Source organism: Urocampus carinirostris, chromosome 4, assembly GCF_059441175.1.
Source record: "Urocampus carinirostris isolate Australia breed hairy pipefish chromosome 4, RoL_Ucar_1.0, whole genome shotgun sequence".
Classification (NCBI taxonomy): Eukaryota; Metazoa; Chordata; class Actinopteri; order Syngnathiformes; family Syngnathidae; genus Urocampus; species Urocampus carinirostris.
The window spans coordinates 18,736,034-18,758,583 of record NC_142352.1 but is presented as its reverse complement, the minus strand read 5'-3'; the positions used below and the strand labels follow the sequence as shown (position 1 = coordinate 18,758,583).

At 35.7% G+C, this 22,550-nt stretch overlaps 1 pseudogene; it reads right to left on the bottom strand.

The window, feature by feature from the left end:
- Positions 1-10,803: 10,803 nt before the first annotated feature.
- LOC148367041 (U2 spliceosomal RNA) lies at positions 10,804-10,930 on the bottom strand (annotated as a pseudogene).
- Positions 10,931-22,550: the final 11,620 nt, after the last annotated feature.

The window sequence follows — 22,550 nt, the reverse complement described above, 5'->3', positions numbered from 1 at the left end:
AAGTGGCTCATGTTAATTCTTTTCATAGGGATGTTCCATTTTTTACCACTGTAATCCTTCGTTGATCGCAGTTAATGGGGACCGTAACCCCAAACTAATCAAACGCTAAATTGAGACATAATCAATAATGAGGGGAAGGCAAAAAGATTGAAAGAGCCAATGAAAGAAATTGTATTCATTGAATGAAATGTATGCCTTATACCACACATGATAATGTTTTTTTTTTTTGCTCTTTCATTTTCCCTTAATAAAAAATAAATATATGTAAAAAAATAAAGCTAAAATGAGCAAAACTAACTCCAATGAAAACATTTCTGACATTTATCTTCGAAACAGACTTTTCCCTAAATTCCCCTGAGACATAATCAATAACTGCTTGCATGTGGCCATCATTTTTGTTGACTTTCAGATTTTAGATCGGCAAAGCTTTAATTCATCTTTCAATCCCAGAGATTCTGGCAAAATTGGCGCCATCCCCCTCGCATGAATCTGCATGCAGGAGCAAATTTAACATCGACGTCAGCGTTTTTTTCAAGCCGCACAACAACAACAGAGCTAAAAAGGCAAAAACAAGGTGGAGAGAAGTTAAGTAGCTTAGGGTTTGCCAACATTTTGTCTGCCCCAAAACTGAAGGGTTGTTGTTGGGGGGGGGAACAAGAGACACAATTAGCTCAAAAGATTAAAAGAGCATTGCCGACACACTTGTTGAAGGCATCTTTTGCCATATGGTGACTCCTCTTTTCATCCTTGGTAAGCGAACTGTTGACCTTTGTGAGATTTGCCACTTAATTAGTCCTTAGAGGCTGGTGTTTAAGATGCTTTTTGCTCGGATTTACCCCAAACGCATGCCAATTACCTGGAGCCATAATCATACATATTTTGGCACGAAAAAACACGTAATATATATATATATATATATATATATATATATATATATATATATATATATATTTACCGGTATATATATAAATTGTAATGTCCAAATAATGTACATAGCATGTTATGTGTATAGTATGTGGTTGGTTCCAAAATGCTATCACATATAAATTACAGCACAATGCCACTGTGAACATCTAGAGGTTTTCACAAGGGTTAGGGAGAGCTCCCAAGTGTTTACTTTTCAATACACTCTCTTTTATTAAAAATATAAAAATCATGAAACTATACATAATATGTACCTGCATGCAATGGGGATTCAGCTAAATACATTTTTATTTATTTTATCTGCATATATTATTTTATGTTATTTAACTTATTAAATTTGGTAAACTATCCTGAAAATAAGCAAAATAATCTGGGGATAACATAGATAATTGTCTGCTATTATTGATCTCTTTATGTATTTAACATTTTATTTCTCTCATTAAATAAGAGAAACTGTTCCTAAAAGAAGCCAGTTTTTATAAAGATGATGGTGGATAATCTAGCTACCGTTTTTATTATTATTTATCAGTGTAGATGTTTATTTTTTTAAACATATTTCTTTAAAAACACGTTGGCTTAAAATAAAAATAATACAGTATTTTAAGTTTTCATAATTAATATTTTTACCATTTTATTTTTTTTATGATAAAATATAATACAGTAAGAAATAAAACAGGAACAATGATAATTAAGAAAAAACATCTCTTATTTAAAATATTCCGACCAAATACTATTTTTATTTTATTTTACTTTGATTAGAAAATTATAATAATAAAAAATACAGAAAATATTAAATATGATTAAAGATACAGTAATCAAAATCTTCTAAGCAATATTTTTCTTGTTTTAGAAAATAATGAAGCAACTTAAATTCAATTAATCATGATAATCTTATCAAGGAGTATGTTTAAAAAAACGAATATTTTCATACTTAAAATAATATGTATTTTTTAAACATATTTCTTCTGATTTTACCTTAAATACAGATTGAAATAAATAGTAAAAGGGGGATAAATAATCATTAAAGTGAGCAAATTGCCTTGCAGTAGAGCAGGGGTCTCCAACCTGGTGCCCTTTGGCACAGAGGTGAGGCTGAGTCACTTCCCATGTGTGGGTGGGCGGCCAAGACAGTATAAGACTAAGACAGGGATCCCTATGGACAGGTGAGGTGCCCCAGACCTGTTCTGAAAGTAACTCACCAGTGCTGGGTCATTGTGATTTTTGTAGTAAAATGATTTTTTAGTGGTTCACTCTTTTTAACCCTACTCACAATAATTAACCTGTAATCACATACTAATAACATAGTAGTGACCTGTTATTTTAGAAATGCATATCAAACTGGGTGCCCTTGCACTAATTAGTAACAAAAAGAAGCTATCAGCTTGAAAATGGTTGAACAACCCCCCCGCGTTAGAGTAATAATATGACCGATGAGGACTTTTTTTTATTTCCATTTCCATTTTTTATTATCAACATTAAAATAGAACCTCTGGGTTCATCTATTATGCATCTATTATATCTCATATTTACCAGCCACACCTTTTAATATCCTACATACGGACTCTCATGAATGTTCAAGGGACTGCTTTAATATTCATTAACTTACCATTGCAAACAAATGAGCTCTGTAATTACCGGTATTTGTTTGAATGAATACCTTGATCTCTATTATCAATAAGAGACCTCAAATACTTCTCTTTGAAAAACATTGAGATTATACATGTATATTTTTGAGGCAGGGGGATTTTCTTTTGGTGTCCTACACACAACGCTCACACGAAGGAAATGATAATGAGCTGAAGTTTGTGATGAAGACATGCTTACATGCGCACGCCATAGATTATGCCAAGACAAATAGATTAGCACAGGAGCAGTCTAATATTAGGATTCAAAAGATGGTTACAAGAATTCGGTTATGTAATGGTGAAGGATTCATGATAGCGCTTCCTTTTTCTTGATCGTTTCAGAAAGGACAGACAAATATCTGTCGTTTGTTGTTAAATGAGAATTTTTTCGTTTTCTCTTGTAGACTTTTCTCTTCTCTTCTTGCCTCTTGTCTTGTCTCTTTTCTTGTTATTATTTATTTTCTTGTTCACTCTTCTCGTTTTGCATTTTCTTGTTATTTTATTTTGTTGTTTTTCCTTCTCCTGTTGTCTTTTCTTGTTGACTTTTTCTAGTTTATTTTATTCTCGTCTTGACTCCTTTCTTGTTGTGTTTTTGCTTCTTTTGTTGTATTTCTTTTTCTTGTTGTCTTTTCTTGGTTGTCTTTTCTCTTTTTGTCAAGTCAAGTCATGTTTATTTGTGACGCCCTTAATCTCAAGGGGTCTCAAAGGGCTGCACAGACCACAGATTATTGCAAATCACTGACTATTATAACACCATCCCCTGATCTAAAACCTACATGAGGGCAAATAATACACAGATATTGTCAACATAAAATATAGGTTATTATTCATATGCTATTGAATAGAAGTGTTTTAAGTTTAGATTTAAACATTTCCACTGAGGTTGCAGATCGAATCTCAGGAGGAAGAGCATTCCACAGCACCTGGGCCCGAATGGAGAATGCTCTAGAACCTGCGGATCTCTTCTTCATTTTGTCTCTTCTCATTTGTCTGGTCTCTTTTCTTGTTATTATTTCTTATACTATTTACTCTTCTCATGTTTTCTTTTCTTATCCTCTTTTCTTTTCTCGTATCTTGTTGTCTGATGTTACCTCTTTTATTGTTGTTTTTTATTCTTTTCGTGTTTTCTCTCCTTATTTTGTCTTTTTTTCTTGTTGTCTTTTCTAGTAGTCTTTTTCTTCTCTTCTTGTCTCGTCTTGTCTGCTTTCTTTTATTTATTTTTCTTGTTGTCTTTTCTCTTTTTGTCTCTTCTCATCCGTCTTTTCTTTTTTTCTTGTTATTGAATTTTTGCCTGTTTACTCTTCTCATGTATTCTTTTCCTACTCTTTTTTCTTTTCTCGTATCTAGTTGTCTGATGTTTCCTCTTTTATTGTTGTCTTTTTTTCTTTTCGTGTTTTCTCTCCTTACTTTGTCTTTTTTCTTGTCGTGTTTTCTTGTTGACTTTTTCCTCTTTTCATGTCCCGTCTTGTCTGCTTTCTTGTTGTCATTTCTTTTCTTGTTGGGTTTTCTAATTTTGCCCCTTCATGTTGGTATTTTATTTCGCAAAAAAGAATATGAATACTTAAAATGAGAACATGTTTCGCTTTATTTATTATTATTTGGTAGTATATGTCTGGTCATTTAAATACTATTTGAATAATCCAATGAAAAATCTTCCACGATATTCCATGTCCAGCTTTAAGACGTTGGGTGTTGCCATGGATCATGGAGGAAATTCAAGGGTGATAGTGTGGAGATGAAGGAAGGGCTGGGAGTTTGTTAAATCTGATCTGACCCATGCTGACGGCAGCATCACGTCTTGCGTGCACGGGCCCACGCGCCTGTTATATAACGCGCCGATAAATCTTAGGGTGGAAACTGAGCCTCTTACCTGTACGTCAGGTATGTCTGACAGCAGATGAGATCAGTTAACTCTGCGTGATGACATTCAATGACACGCAGGACTTATTTTCACGACTGTCAAGAAATATTATTTTATATTTTATATTAAAGATATGTTTAATAGTATTGTTTTTCTAAATGCTCTTAGCCTGTTATTAGGGGTGAATTTCTTGTATTATTTAATACAATTTATGTATAAATTAATGTATTTGTAGTCTGTGTTACAACTTACTTAAGCAAATGTAAATCAATTTTTTCCCCCAAAAAAGTTTAATCAAAAGTATTTGACCCCACAAAAAAAACGTTTAAACACAGATATTTTCACTTATTTTTATATTTTATTAATATTTGTATATCTTATTTTTTGAAATATACATTATTTAAATGTACAGTTCATCTGATTGATTTGATTTACCTGTTTGTTGCTATTACCTCCTACCATCTGAATGCCACAAAAAAATCTCATTTAAATTAAGCTTATTTTAAGTTTATTTTTTCTTGTAAAATTAAAGAAAGGTATACCTAGAATAAGTATGATTGTGCCATCTAGCATATGGTTGATAGTTTCTGATTTTTTAATCCTTTTGACATTCTAAATATACAATATAAATTAATTAATAATTCCAGTAAAATACGTTATATGTAAATAAATGTTTACTTAAAATAGGCAAAATTTTATCATTTTTGCAGAAGATGGATAGTTCTGTTGATTTGAAGTGTTTTTTGTAGATCTTGGTAGAAAATGTTTCTTAAAATAAGAATAATTATGACGATTTTGTTTTTATTGTATGTATACAAAATAAACAAATCTTAAAATCAAAGCTATTTATAAATGAGAAAAATGTTCTGCAACTAAGCTGAGAACATATTTTAGTAGTTATGTTTTATCCTAATTTGAACAATTTTTAAAGACAGACAGAGAATTAAGTTTAAAATATGTGTACTGTAATAAAAACTTCAGTAAGCTAGGTAGCTAACTGGTGCTAAGCTAACCCTTGAGGCTTTTTTCCTTCTGTTCTTATATTCATTGTTGTGTTTCCATGTTTTACTAAGGTCCAAATTCACCCCCTAAAAGGCATATTTTCAACATATATATCATATATATTTCAACGTTCTTTTTTCAATCACTTTAAGAATTTTTTGAAAGAAAATTGCCAAACAGAACCTCTGTCCTTTTAGCACATTTAAAGAGATTGCACAAATGTGATGTTTCATGGTCCAGTTCCAGCTCAATAACCAATATAATAAGAATTTGCAAATTTTGTTGATGATTTTTGTAATTACTTTATGTATAGAAAATAAAAAATCTTCACATAAAAGTTCTACTTGAATGAAAAAAATGGTTTCCCAATGAGGTCTTAGAATTGATTTTTGTTTTTTTATATTTATTATACTACTCATAATGCTGTTTTTAAAGGGACATCAAATCCAATTCGGAAGTTTTAGATGTGTGTACTGTTGTAACAGCTATAGATAGCAAGCTAGCTAACTAACGAGTGCTAAACATCCTCGGAGGGTTTTAGTTTTCCTTCTGTTGTAATACTCACTGTTGTGTATATTTCTTTTACTGTGGTCCCAATTTGGTTCCGCAAAAGTCATCTTTTTAACACCAATTCCTCAACTTTCAATTTTCAATTATATCAGGATGTTTTTGGACCAAACCTCTGCCCCAATAGCAACAAAACATCTTGAATATTGAAAGATGAAGAGAAAAAAAAGGTTGTAATACCTGACAAGGTTTTTTTATTTTCCTCATGCTAAGGTTTTTGCATTTTTCCTTGCTCCCATTTAGGTCTTAGATCAGGGAATGGTGTAATGCTAGTCTGGACAGCCTTTTGAGACTTTTTTCGATTAGGAACTACACAAATGAACATGACTTAACTTGACTTGAATTTAATATTGAATTTTCTTCATCGATTTCAACATTGTAAAACGTATGCAACAACAAATAGTAACAATTATAATTTGTTAATTAAAAAATAAGAAAGGTATTGATAACATTTTTATTACATAGAAATCCGTTTTGTAATTTCAAAAAGATATTTTCTAAATTGCCAGGCAGAATATTTTTTGAGTATGAACTTTATATTACAATATTATTATTATCTTAGATATAATCTTATTTGGCATCAGGATTCCATTTAAACAAAGTTACATATTTACGTTTTCCATAGTTTTCTTAAAATATTCCCGTTTACTCGTTGATTTGTTTTTGTGCTCTGTACAGCCCTTTGTAAAAACAAAGTATGATGGTCCTTGTAATATACCAAGAATAACTTAAGTTCATAATAGTGCAATATATGTAGATGAGAAAGAATAGGGCATCGTAACAATAGTGCAAAAAAGAGAAGTGCAATAACATTTAGCAGCAAAAAAATGTCACAAGGGTTATACTCTCACAGTTTCCTGCAAAAGTGTATCTTTTCAAGTCAAGTCAAGTCATGTTTATTTGTATAGCCCTTTATCACAAGGAGTCTCAAAGGGCTGCACAGACCACAGACTATTGCAAACCACAGACTGTTATTACACCATTCCCTGATCTAAACCCTACATGAGGGCAAGGAAAAACTGAAAACCTCAATATGAGTTAAACGAAGAAACCTGATAAGGGACCTTCTAGGATTACCAGGCTGCTACGGATGTTGCAATAACAAATAAAACACAGATATTGTCAACGTGAAATATAGGTAATTCATAAGCTATAAAATAGAATTGTGTTTTAAGCCTAGATTTAAACAGTTCCACTGAGGTTGCATGGAATCTCAGTGGGCAGAGCATTCCACAGCACTGGGGCCAAAAAGGAAAACGCTCTCGGACCTGCGGATCTCTTGAGATCACTAGTAGACTAGTAGAGCGGAGGCTCCGGACCGGATCATAAGGAGAAATTAAATCTGAAAGATATGAGGGAGCAAGTCCCTGCATGATTTTGTACACTACAGAACCTTAAAATCACTTCTGACGCTGACAGGAAGCCAATGCAGGTTAGCTAAAATCGAGATAATGTAATCAAACTTTCTTGGCTTGGTTAAAAGCCTCGCTGCACCATTTTGTACCAGTTGCAGGCTCTTGATTTTGGACTTCGGAAGACTGCAGAGTAGAACAATTTCACTTAGCAGCAGCAAAACAAGAAAAAAAAACAAAAGGTTAGATATATTTTCACAGTTTTGTTCACTCGTTAGGATGTCGATGGATGTTTTATATGCTTCATGGTTCATTTCCATCTCATCAAGTGGCCCCCGATTGTGCCAAGGGCCCCCGGTGTTGCTTTCCTGCATGTTGCGAAGAACTCTCCCTGTCCTGACCTAGATCTCTGACAGCGAACAGCTGCTTCCTAAAGTGACGTGGCGCTGCCATCAGCAGAACAGACACAAGAGATAAATGTCAGATTGGACCTCAGCTCAGCCACTTGATGCAGCTCAATGCCTTGTGCTTTGTTAAGGAGATCCTCAAACAATTGGCAGCGCGCTGTGTGGTTTTATTTCTTATATTTTTTCGCAAGCACAACTTTATATTTCTCTTAAAGAAAAATATAGGCTTATATGTATATGATCATAATGTACATAGACAAAAATATTAAATAAGCTAAAACAGCATTTTGCGCCAATGCATATAAAGAAAACAAAAAACAGTATTCTGATTGAATGTGTTTCATGGAAGAGTATGTGAATTTATCTAGTGCCTCCTTTTACCTTTTAAAAATATACGGCATAAAATAACCAGAAATCCTATGGCGTTTATGAGAAGTACAGGAGCGTATCAGAAAGTTAGAATTTTGTGATTATTTTCTGTCATATAATTAAAAAATATATATGCCATACATTCTGGATTAATGACAATTCAACTGAAATATGGGAAGCCTTTTATACTTGAAAATTGTTGACTATCGTTTAAAGCCTACAAGTGTACTCTTGAGAGATATTCTAATTCTTTGAGATGGGATAATTAAATTTTCACCATAATCAGCAATATTCAAAAAGTAAAATATTTTAAAGACAATATTGTAATAAATCGAATATGTAAAACGAAAACAAAAGAAAAATAATACAAACAATTTAAATTTATGCATTCATATTTAGCAATTACATGTTAATTTTGGTTAGAAAAACATTCGCATTTATGAGGTCTATTTGATATTAAACTGATATTTAAAGAATATATTATTTTAGAATAATTTCATATTAGTTATTATTTTCTTAAAGTTTTTTTAGCATTGCACTTAATGTTAATAAGATGAGAGAAAGAACATATAATAATTAGACGCATTCATAATTAATAGGAAAAAAGTAGTCACATTCATAATATGTATTTGGTATCAAACATAAAATTTGAGAATATTTTTGTGTAAAACCATTGAAGATTAGGTTGAATTATTACATTTTTATCATATACATTTATTGTTGACTTAGGGGGTATGGCAGCGCAGTGGTTAGAGCATGTGCAGCACAGTTCTGAGGTCATGAGATCGAACCTTCCTGTGTGGAGTTTGCTTGTTGTCCCCGTGCTTTCGTGGGTTTCCTCTGGGCACTCCGGTTTCCTCCCACATTCCGAAAAAACATGCATATTAGGTTAATTGTAACGAATGAAAAATAAAATTGCACTGTAAAATGTCATGAATATAAATAAGTATAAATTAATTTTAATATAAATCAAATAATGAATAAATAAATGCATACATTCAAAAATAACTTTGAGATAGAAATAATCGTTAAAAAATAAGCCAAGCATGAAATGAATACATATAATTTTAAACTAATCATAAAATAGAAATAAAACATTCAAAAATAAGTTCAACACAAAATAAATCAATAAATAAAATTCAGGTTAATAGATCCCTTAACTTCCAGGGTCTTTCATGTCACCTCTTCCTAGCCTCCAAATAGAAAAAAAAACTGAAAAAAAAAGAAAAACAAAGATAAAATAAACATAATACATTTAAATAACTACATAAATAATACATCAAATAAATAAATAAATATTTAAAAATACAACTAACCTATCTGAACTAAGTAAAAACTAACTGTAACCAACAATGCAAAATATCAATGGAGCACTATTTATTCCTCTTTTAAAAACAAAAACAAAAAACATAAATAAACAAATATCAAAATACAAATCAATTCAGGTATAAAAATACATCTTTAACCTTCCATGAATTTTCATGTGGACTGCACGTGATTTAAATCCGAGTGGTTGAAACGTCAATCATCCCAAATCGCTTTAGATAATCCTTTGAATGTCAAGTGTTGGCAAAGAGTAGGATTATGACCGCTACGGATGGTTATAACCTAGCTAAGGAGATCATATTCATGATACTGTATTTTTCATTTTGTTTTTGTTATTTATTCGTAGGAGATAATGGAAAATTAGCAGCTTCGAACAAGTATCCAATATTAATACGGCAATGCTTTGTTTCATTGGGGTTGCGGTCTAAAAAGGTCCCGCGTTAGTCAAAAGCAGCAAAGTAGAAACCTTTATTTATGTATTTATCTAATGCTCTGTTGTTGATTGGAACCAAAGAACAACCCCAATTTACAGGCTCAATCGTTTGTTTAACAAATAAAAGTACTGTACTTTAAACTCTCTTATTCCCATTTACAGTAAATTACGGACTATAAGCCGCTACTTTTTTCCCAAATGTTCAGCCCTGCGGCTTATTCAGTGAAGCGGCCAGTGGTCGGATTTAGTCCGGTGGAACACGTGCGTCAAGGAAGACTTCAACTTCATAGTTTATGCAAATCTGTCTATGTGACAGAGGTTCTTTCAGATGGCGAGAATAACGCCTATGACAGCGACATCTAAAGGGCGAAAGATGAAGATGGGATACCGTGAGGGGATTTTGTAAGGTTTATTGTTCTATATTCCTAATCTATTATTCATTATCCTTCATAGGTCAAGTCATAATACGCTACAAAGCCATGGGGCCGAGACACTTGCTCTCAGCCAAGAGGCTGAGTCAAGGTCCTAGCCACAGAGCCAAGCAGCAACCAGTGCGAATGCAAATTCAGAACCACAGTGGGGGGGGTTTGAGGGTTATTGCTCTGTCTTCTGTATTCATTATCCATTATCCGTTATCGGTCAGTTCATAATACGCTGCAAAGCCTAGGAACCGGGACTCTTACTCTCAGCCAAAAGGCCAAGCTAAGATCCTAGCCTTAAAGCCTTGCTGCGATCATTACGAATGCATGGCATAGTTGCACCTTATAATGCGGAAAATGGGGGGTTTTTAAGGGTTATTGATCTATCTTCGTTATTCATTATCCATTATCCGTTATCGGTCAGTTCATATTACGCTACAAAGCCTAGGAGCCGGGACACTTACTCTCAGCCAAAAGGCCAAGCTAAGGTCCTAGCCCTAAAGCCTTGCTGCGATCATTGCGAATGCACCGTTCCCAGAGGTACTGCAATACCGGGCCGATGCGTGGAGTGGACAGAGCAAGCTCTTATTCCATTTCCGGATTGCAAAAAGTGGTTGAAATTCCCTGGACTAAAGCATCAGGAATAATGCGTCTGCCGCCTGGGTATTTCCCATCATGCATCATACACTCAACAATTACGGTATGCTTTCTTAACAAATACGTTTGATGCGTTGCGAGCGTGTTCATAGTAGCGTGTTGGTACCTTTCAAAGGCACGGTTTGGGATGAAAGTTATATTATTATCATTAAAGCTTTGAAAACTCTCTCGGTGTACCGTCTCTCTTTGTAAATATGTGTAACCATGTATGATATGTGTTTGCAACTGTATACTTTTGTAATGTATTTATTTGTACTCATTTGAGACACTTATGCTGATTTTCACAGCGAATAAGAAAGAAGGGGCGGAGCAAACGCGGGCTGATGGGAACTGGGGACGGGTAAAGGTGAGTGTTTGTGAACGCGGGAGACAATAGTGGATATATCTTTTTCCCACCCTTACCTTTGAAATATACACTTTTTTTTCATTGGATTACTTTCAACGGGCACCCCAACTCTGCAGGTCTGTATCAAATGATAAGTAGCTTGCTCTGTCCACACCATGTATCGGCTTGGTAGTGCAGTGCCTCTGGGTATGATGAACTGGTTCAGGCACTGGTTCTCAACTGATCTGATTTACTAGTGGGTAAGAACTGGTGCACTCTTAAGTGGCAGAGGAGATACCATGTTTTTGGCTGTGATTTTTGGCCTGTGGACTTTAATGAAGGAAGGTGCGTTCGCAATGATCGCAGCAAGGCTTTAGGGCTAGGACCTTAGCTTGGCCTTTTGGCTGAGAGTAAGTGTCCCGGCTCCCAGGCTTTGTAGCGTATTATGAACTGACCGATAACGGATAATGGATAATGAATAACGAAGATAGATCAATAACCCTTAAAAACCCCAAAACCCCCCGACCGATAACGGATAATGGATAATGAATAACGAAGATAGATCAATAACCCTTAAAAACCCCAAAACCCCCCAATTGCTTTGATTTGTTCCTGGCCCTTTGGCTAGGACCTTGACTCAGTCCTTTGGCTGGGTACAAGTGTCTCAGCCTGTTGGCTAATATTTTAAGTCATTAGAGTCATTCAATTAAAATAATACATCGTTTACTGTGGGCACGTGCGGCTGATATACTGGTGCGGCTTGTGTATGTACTGAGTCGGTTTTCCTCCCGTGATGTGGTGGGTGGTGGGTGCGGCGGCTTATAATCAGGTGCGCCTTATGGTCCTGGATTTACGGTACAAAAAACTTCTATACTGTCATATTATCATTTTCAAAATAATCTTTTGATTTCAGGACACTACATTTTTACTTGACATGATACTTTGCCGCCATGTGGATGTCATGGAAGACTGCATCGCCTTTTTCTGGGGCTAGCATCCCAAAATGTTGATAAAGCCATATCAGACCGCCCAAAAAAAGCCCTCGGAAAATAACAACTTATTTTTCCATTTCCATTTTTGAAAAGCAACATGGAGCCACCAGGATGCGCCAAAAAGCTGCTTATGACTCCAGAGAAAGGTTAGCAGTTTGGAAGTCCAACTTTGTTGGCGATAGAAAGCATCTCCTTCTATCTTTTGGTGTATTTGTCATTCCAGAGCGTTTTACTGACATGATGACTTTTAGAGAAACTCGAAGTTGAAACATATTTGCACGTACGTAATGTAGGTTCATCAAGCTGTTTTATTGTGTGTACAACTCAGACCGCAACATCATTGATGCACAGGCAGACATAGGCAAAAAAAGGGGCAAGACAACTGTTTAGCCAATCAGAATAAGGAACACAATGCACGATAGAAATCTGCGAAATAATGAAACCTTGATAGTGACACCGCAATAAGAAAACTGCGATAAGTAAACCGCGATACTGTATCCTTTGTTTAGTTCTAGGCTTTTTGTTTACAAAACCTCTAGCAGTGTTTATCAACTGGTGAGCCTTGGCAAAATAATACTAAAAAAAAGAAAAAAATGTTGATCACTGGTTCTCTTCTTTCCGTTCAGTCATTCTGCACCATCCCAATTGTGTTTGAGAGGCACCCCGTCTCATTTTATTCTGATTTTGTAGGTTTTATTTCCTTTTTCTGCCCATAATATTGGATCCCAAGACCTTTAGTGATCAGGTGGAAGAAAAGTGGAAAACAGTGACAACAACGATTAAGTCAAAGAAGGAAATGATTATGAAATACGAGTGTCTCCCATTGAAGCACTGCTAGGATGTACAGTACATTTTCTAAAAATGTTATAATTTTAGCTTTTTACCATTAGATTATTCTTTATTATCTACTTGATTAGATCATTATTGTTGTACCGGCATATGTTTTATTATTAGTGTCAATTTATTTTAGTAGGTGGCTATTCTAAAGTCGTTTTAGCAGTAGACTTACTGTATATACGATGTAGGCTTATGTGAGAGTATATATGGTACTTAAATTTGTATTGGTTTTACGATTCATTTAATTTTTTTTTAAATAAGTTGAAAATGTTCTACTACCTCTGCCTTGAACTGCTAAATTCTTACTTTCGATAAATTTGGAAGTGAATTTTTTTTTCCCTTGATTTGGGTCGCAGTTAATAATTAGGGGGATATGGTGGATCCTGAAGTCAGACCGATTTAGAACCACTGCTCTAGAGGACTCAAAAGGGACAATATAACAAACTAACCACCAAACGAAGCAATTAAGCACACGTCGGGCAGATGGTTATCACGCCAAGACCTCATTTACCCCGGCTAGCACCACCGCTGTTGCCGCCAGGGATTAGCGCCCGTGACTTCAGATTAGATTGGGGGCCCCGTGGAAATGCAGAGGAAACAAGAAGATTATGACAAATGAGATAACTCAAGTCAACCATTGTTACGTTTCTCTAAGCTACAGAAATGTCACGGCGATCTGCTTTGTTTGGACAGATGGAAGCACTTCGGGGAGCACTATATTGCTAACTAGCAGCGTGGGATTAAATTGCGGGAAGGGGTGGGGAGGTTTTCCCAAGCAATTTTGATATATTTTCAGATACGCGTGTGAAATACATTTTATCATTATTTCTGGACTATAAACTGCTCTTTGATATTGCTAAAATGTGGAAAAAGCCTAGGCTAATTTCCAGTGTAGAAGAAGACAACGCTAGCCTTCGGCACAAATATGACGTTTTAGTTGTTTTACGGCTTCGAAGAAGCATGGGGAAAGACAGTATTGTCTTGTGTACTGAAATTCAAGGGTAGTTTTGGTGGTACAAGAAGAGAACGCTGGTTTTATCTTAGAAGAATAAGACGATGTATTCAGTGTCGAAGCAAATACTAATATTCGCCATGGCAGAAGACAAATTCATTTTTTTGCCAAAGAAGAAAGCCACCAGTGTTCAAGAATACAATGCTAGTGATGATTTCAGTGTAGAAGTGAGTTTTCTCCAACGAACAAGACAAATATTATTTTGACGTGTAAGAAAAGGTTGGTTTTCGATTTTCATTAAGACATTGATGATGGAGTTCTCTGTTTTAGAAAAGGTGATGCTAGTTTTAGCATAAGCATAAGACTAGGATAGGGGTTTCTAAGGACAGCTGAACCTTTTAGTGGTTGACTCTTTTTGACCCTACTCCTGGACTACGGACTATCTTAGATTACTTTTTCTGTTTCTTGCTGAAAAAGGCTCCATCGCTGTGTATTCAATCTATCTGGCATCCAGTAGATAGTTAATTGAAAATATGCAGTCTACTGGTTCTCATTTCTGGTATAGTGAGCATTTAAGATAAAAAAACAGGCTGAGGTTCATGCTGAACCTGACAAACCTAGAGGAGACAAACTTAGTAAACACTGTCGGTGGGTCGTCAGGGCCTGCAAGGCCTTCTCTTCTTAAACAATATCTGAATCATGTGATGGAATAATGTTTTGTCTATGAATACTTATTACTGTCAACTTCCTTTAATTGCCTTTCCCCTGGTTGTACTGCTTCCAGATGTGTGCAAATATTTAGGCTTTAACCAATAACCTTTCAGCAATTACTTGTTGCCAGGGTCAGAAATCTACCCAGAGGCCAATTCTGAAAGCCTGGTAGCATAACATTAGTGTTTGATAAAGCTGTTGGTGAAGCCTCCAGATTTCAAGTTGAAGGCCTTCTAGAAGGCCTTGGGAAACGTCAGTTAGGGGGCGATAATGCACCAAAGTCTAAAATCTATCGTTCTACTAATTTACGATGTAACTATTTTTTTCAATTTACAGCAAACTTTTACCTCATTTAAACTTTGAACTTTTTTATACTAAGCAACTTTAATATCAAGCAAAGTAAGAATATCTAAAAAACACAAAAAAATATTAATTGAAAATATCTTTTGACCATTAAGTGCAAATAATTTATGAAATACAAGTATACACTTGACATTTGTTATGTAAGAGACATTATCCGTAAAAAATAAAAAAATATTTAAAACTTTTTTATACTTAAGAAATTTAAAGTCAATTACACAGAATCTCTGGAAAAAAAATGCGTATTGACCAATCACAAGAGAAAAAAAGCATCTCGTAGAGATCCGGCTCTTGATTGGTGGGGAGCCAGCACTTGTCGTTCATTTTTGCAAACCACAAATCACTGAGGGCGTTGATGTGAAATGCACGGCACGCTACAGGTACACTCATTGATTGATGGAGTCTCTGTGAGGCATTGCACGCACTTCGGATTTAAACCATCGCACTCCAAAACATGGTTAACATTCCTACACTGCTTTAATATACAAATTAAAGTACTTTTTCCGCACTTGGATATTACGGCTTTTGGCAAAAATGTGATTGATTTTCTATGTCAACTGTACTCATGCCAGTCAATGATGGACCAGATCTTATCAATGAGAGCAACTCGGCTCTAATACCCGTCCACCTGCCTCCTTCGCCTCCCCCTCTGGCTCATCTAGTGACTGCTGACACAGCCATTACTCACCAGTTTAAAGCAGCTCCTTGGCTGTGCAGATCAGCCGCTTGGTTAAGGTTTTCGGGGAGGGCTGCAGTGCAAAGGGTCAGACCATTGAGCGGGCTAGGATTAGCACCCACCCGCCATCTGCCATTCGCATCATAATAATCAGAGTGTGGAAAATCAATTCCTTAAATAAATATCATTGCCGTTTCATGACCAACTTTAATGTTTGTAGCTCAATTATAGCTCATCGATTAGCACTTGGAAAAAGAATTTGTATTGATCGGTGCTGAACTGGAAAGTGTGGCGACTGAGAAGCAACCAGATGATTTTGGAGTAGCAGAAATTGTAAAAACATATTGGATTATGTCATGAAGATTTCAAATTAAAACAGTAATTTTATATATATAACTACAGATTATATTTGAGCTAAATTTCAATGAAAAAAAATCAAATCTTAATGATAATATCTAAAATACTATAAATAAATATAAATAGAAATAATGATGATGATGATGATAATGAAAATAATAGGCAAGTACGGCAGCGCAGTGGCTAGTGCGTGTGCGGCACAGTTCTGAGGTCATGGGTTTGAATCTACCAGCCTTCCCGTGCGGAGTTTGCATGTTCTCCCCGTGCTTGCGTGGGTTTCCTCCGGGCACTCCAGTTTCCTCACACATTCCAAAAACATGCATGTCAGGTTAATTTGCCTATCCGAATTGTCCATAAGTGTGAATGAGCAAGTGCCTGTATGTCTCTGTGTGCCCTGCGACTGTCTGGCAACCAGTTCAGTGTCCCCTGCACACTGCCCAAATATAACTGGGATGGGCTCCAGCTCCCCCGCGACCCTACTGAGGATAAGCGGTGCAGATAATGAATTAATGAATGAATGAATGAAAAAGTACTACAAGGCTTCCTGGTTATTGTCAAACAATTTCTCAAAACAAAAACATGTAAAATAGAAAAACAGATGAGGAAACTACATAAACCAGAAAACAAAAGAAGAGAAAACAAAATACATATTCAGAAAGGAGTGAGCAGAAGGGTAGCTTATGAGTCAAGTCATGTTTATTTGTATAACCCTTTATCACGAGGAGTCTCAAAGGGCTGCACAGACCACAGATTATTCTCTTGTCTTTGTCTCCTTGAGACGAATAATTTTCTTGTAGTAATATAAACCAGGGTTCTCAAAGTCAATTGAGTTGGGGCCGCTTAAGCTAGGACCCGGGTGAGGTTGGGCTATACGGGGCCCTCCACAAAAATAGCTCAGATTTAAAACATTGTTCTCAAAGGGACACTGTTGTGTAATTCTTTTTTTTGCCGCTTTTCTTTTTTTCTTGCTTTTATCTTTCACTTTCCTTTTCATTTTTCTTCTTTTGTACATTTTCTGTTTAGCTCTAACCTCTTTACAAAACAAACAATATGTATATGTATATACGCATACATATACATATATAAATACATGCACATACACTTGTGCATATACTCACTGACATACATACGTATACACAGGCTACATACATGCATTTACACTTATACAACCTTTTTACGCATACTTACACATAGACACATATAAATTCATTTATATATACACACATATATACACATGCATACTGTATGTGCCTACATACAAACTACATCTCTCTTCTTCTTGTTACTGTTCCATATTAATACATAAATCAAATTTACCAGTAATTATTCATGGCCATTCTCCTTTGTATCCACTAAACAACATATATGTGTACCTTTTCTTGAACTGATGGATATTTTGACTTTGCTGCAGTTCCTCAATATGATGGAAAATGTTAAAATATAATCAACAAACTTATTAAATGTTTAATCATTTTCGGTGCAATATTTTTTTAGAAAATGAGAAAATTTTACCATGCAGTGTGCTTTTACATTCATAAACATTGCACATCATTATAAGTTAGGTCAGTCTCTAAGCACTGCACTGTATCCACATTGCATCCAGGAGATGTATTTGTCAAGTGTCTTGCTTATTCATTCTGACAGTCTTCTCTCTTTTTCTCTTTAAAGCCTTTACTTCATGTTTACCCTGGAGTGCCAAGTCTAATCTCTTTACAAATTCAGTTCATGAAGTTCTTTATTTTCTGTGATGCAATTAAAGAAATAAAAATGTTACACATTCTGAAATCATTCATGATCAATTGAAACATTACAAGCCTTTCATTGCTTTAATCCTAGTTACTGCCCGATTGAGGAGTTTTTTATGATATTCTGATTTTTTTAGATAGAACATTTGAGTTTTTGGCATAATCAGCAATATTGCAAATTTCACTTGATATGCGATGCATCCAAATTGTATGACTTTTTTTTAAAATTGCATTAACGACATTAAATAACTTTTTAACAATATTCCAATTTTCTGAGATAGTCCCGTATATTTGAGCTCTTAACAATGTCAAAAAAACAATATCTGACTTTTTAAACAATGATTATGATGCTAAAAATGATAATAATATTTATAGTTATAGATTTTCTTTTAGAGATTAAAAAAAGCAAAATTCTCAACTTCAGCGCCAAACGAGCGCAATGCAATAGAATATTAATTAATATTGCAAGAAGGTTGCAATTATGTAAAGGCTTTAATTGGTAGAATTCTTTCTCACTCTAAATATATTTCTTAGGGTTAAGCAGAGTGTAGTTTGCACTTCTTCAGCCAAGGTTTAGTTTTGGAAGGAAACATTTTAACATGCAATATTTATTTCTGATGATAATAATATATAATAATAATAATAATAATAATATTAGAAATAATGAGGTTGTGCAATAATTTCTACTTCACTGATGTTAAAATAACAATAAAAACAAACACATAAAGTGTAAAAAAACATAAATAAAAGATCATCCATTTGTCCTTTCTTTTTACATTTTTGCAATATTGACCACGTATATAGAATGTTTATAATGTTTAAAAAAATTGAGTTAATGTATTTTTTCACATGAGTGACTTAAAAAAATGGATTAAAAAATCTATACAACTTATAAAAAATGATCCGGATCAATCTATGAGGATTTTATCTTAAACAAACTGTTTAATTGATAATTAATACTTGATACTGAGAATCCCAGTGGGATATCCTCCTCAAATCAATAACAGATTACATTTCATTAAGTTCGCCTCAAAAGAGTGTTTCATCATTCATGCTTGACCGACCAAAATGATTTGAAATGATGGTCAGGAGCAACAAGAGGCCAAATGCTCTGTATGCTTCCAAAGTCCACTGCCACTAATTGAAACAGATGCACCGCTTGGGCACACTTTAGCCGCCTTTTCTTTTTTTTTTTTCAAAAAAATAATCAGCTCATCCTAAAGTCCCACGTGCGCGCAGCTGGCGATTGCCATTTTGCTTTCGGTAGGACACTTTTTGGAGGAAAACGGCCCGACATGTTTGATCATTTTGGTGCCAGGTCTCCTCATGGGTGCAAAGTATGAGGGAAATGGCGAGCTGCTCTTTTCCAAAACACATGCGCTTTAATACAAAAAATATTTTAGATGCCCTTCTGGGCAGATAAATAAGTATGTCTTTTTGCCTACTTTATCTATTTAGTTTATAAAAGGAGGAAAATATGAAAGTATGAAATATGACTTTATTCAATAGCTGCAATATTTACAGTACTCAAAATATTTTAGCTTCTTCGCCTACAAATTAGGCAAAGTCCTCAATTTATGCATTCAAATTGAACAGTAGGGAAAGTTATACACTACACTTTTCCCTTTCGTGATCATTAATGTCATGGTCCAGTCACTGGAGTGCTCTTTAATCCTTAAGGAATGATGACAAGCAATTTGGTCCGATACCGTAGCAACCACCAATGAGGACAACAGAAAAAGTTGGTTTCTCAAGTCGGTGTTGCAATATGGCCACATTCTCCGCAGTATGCGTCATTTAATTACCTGACGTTTTCATCTAGAGAGAGCAATGACCATTTTGAATGGTCAAAAGACCTGAAAACACATGACATAGACAATTTGAAGTAAAACTGAAACTAGTGCAACTGAAAATGGCATCAATTGTGTGTTGGACGTTGGTATTTAATGTTTCAGCCAATAAAATACAACAAGTAAAAGAAAAAAAGGAGCGAAGATATCAATACATTTGGGACTGGCCCGGAGAAAAGGATAGGACTGTAGAAAAAAACCCTCGAGATGTAAAAATTTCAAGCCCTTCCAAAGGTCCTCCCTAAGCTCTTTGAGTTTGATCAAATCTAGATTACAAAAGCAGATCCTCCCGAAAGAGAACAACCCTGGCATCCAATGCGATCTCTTCTGCAGGTGCCCACTACTAAAAGCAAAACTTCATTCTTTATTGTAAGCAAGCAGAGTAATATTAGCACCATGCTAATAGTGTCAAGTGTGCAAGGTGTGTAATCAATGAAATGTTCATGTTGCATGAAAATAAATCATGTAATCACTGTATATTACACAATCTTGCTCTGGATACTTGAAAATCTGTGCACACGGAAGAAAAAAACTATTTTAGTTGTGTTTTAAGGCGAAATGGCAACCTCAAGAGCCAAGGTCATTGGAGGTAGCATGCATTGTTGCGTCGCGGAAGTAATGTGGCGTCACGGAGGGATTAACAAGTAGCGGCACATGTCAGCCAGTGAGAGTGCGGGGCCCAAGCGTGGCCCTCGACACACGTCCAAGAACGTGACACACCGACCACAGATTACGATTCCACGCGTTCACATGAAATGCTAACCCGCGGGCATGTGATGGATAAAATGATGACGGACAATAGAAGACACTTACACTAATCAACAATGAGACGATGAGACACTTAAGCCCCGCGCAAACCTGGCGCCACCTGTCTGCAACGGCACAAGCAGTCGGCATTTTGCTTTTGGCGTCAGATGTGGAGGGGCACAGAGAAAACGGCATACTACCAATGGCCCCAAATCAAATAGGTTTGATAATTCTGCCACCTGTTTGTCAAATTCCTCAAGTGTGCCTGGGACAAAGGAAAATTGCAACTTGACCCATGCGTTGACTTTTTGGACAAGAGTTTCCTTTAATCCTCGAGGAACGATGTCAAGCAAATGCAGCACCGGCTCTGTCAAATATCGGGCTCAAATTTTACGCAAACCAGCCCTCATTAGCATGTTATTTCAACTCAGAAGAAAATATGTGCTCTCATGAATTCAATGTTTCGTGAAAGATGAACACTTTGTTTTTATTAAGTAGCTCAAGAAATAACCAATATTGGAAAACCGAACTACAAGTCGTAAAAGTTGTTGTCGTTACCAGAAACTAGCAGTGGCGCTCATTTTTAAAGTAACAGATCAATCTATTGGAGTACAACAACATTCAAACCACACGACATGTGCTTGTCTTCGTCAGCTACGTAACTCTGTGTTAGTGGCTATTTTGAATGGTCACATAATACGAAAAAATGGGATGTTAAAACCTTGCCGTAGAGAAAACAGCTTTAGTTGTCCGCGAGAACAGCGCCATTGGAGCAAGGTAAGCACCAGGCTTTAGGTCAAAATACTGAAATCTCTTTCTACTTCCTGCTTTGCAGACTTTGTTAAACTATTCTGCAATCTATTTCCCCTCATTGCATATTGCTGGTAGCTGGGGCCAACAGAGCCCATATTTGTCATGCCTAGCGGCTCTTTTTCGCTGTCTGTGAACTGCACTCTTGCAGCTGTGCTCTATTATCCCTGATCACAGCAGCAAGTGGGGACAAGCACAGCGCATTTTAGTCAGGCCTGGCTCTTTTTTTATGGTCCTGTTCTCCAAAAAGTGAACTGAAGTAATGCGGCTGCGATCCATTATTCCCAATCACATATCTCTGTGAGCAGAGGGCTGGGAGAGGGCATTTTTGTCGGCATTGGCGGCCTTTTTCCTAGAATGAAACTCAATTCATGCAGCCATGATCCATTATCCCCAAGTGCATATAGCTGCGAGCGGGAACCGGAACAGAGCACATTAGTAGGGACTGGCAATTCTTTTTTTGCAGTTATTTCTACCTAAAATTAACTGCACTATATAAGAGTCAATTAATTTGTAAATTTAATTATTTTAAAATAAATTAAACAAAAAGCATGAAACAATGACACTATTCTTTGCCCCTCACAATGCTTAGAACAGAATATAACAATAGAATATAATTGTCATTGTGACAGGTGAAATGCACAACGAAATTAACATTTGTCTCTGGTTCGGTGACACAAAATAGTGTGATAATGAGAAAAAAAATCTACTCCCTTTATACAAGTCACCTATACCACTGGTGGTCAAGTGCTCTGACAACTAAGCTGATTTTTGACTTGTTAAGACTGCGCAGGGCACAACAGGAAGTTTTTATTCAGTGGACTTTTTTCTGTTAAGATCCTTTAAAGTGTAATTTGGTTATTATTTCGTTCATAAATAGGGTTTTTTATTTTCTGACTGTTTTGTAAAGAAGGTTGTTTGATTGTGGTTTCTGGAAAACAATACAATTTTACATTAAGGCACTATGCAATCTTCACATATTTTCTGATTCACACTGAAGAGAGGAAGGAAAGGTTGTGTGGTGCGCATAAGAAAAAGACAGTGAACTCCTGCTTTAGACCCTAGTTTTTGAAGAGAGGTGTCCTAAAGCAGCTCAGCCAGCAGGAGGGCAAGCTGCTGCCATGTAATCGGGTCTGGAACCTGAGCTGTCGCTCACCGGGATGCTATGGCCCCTTCTCATTTTCGTATCCCCTATTGAAACCTGCTGTAATTCCCCTGCTCATGATTGATGATGTCGCTGTCTGAT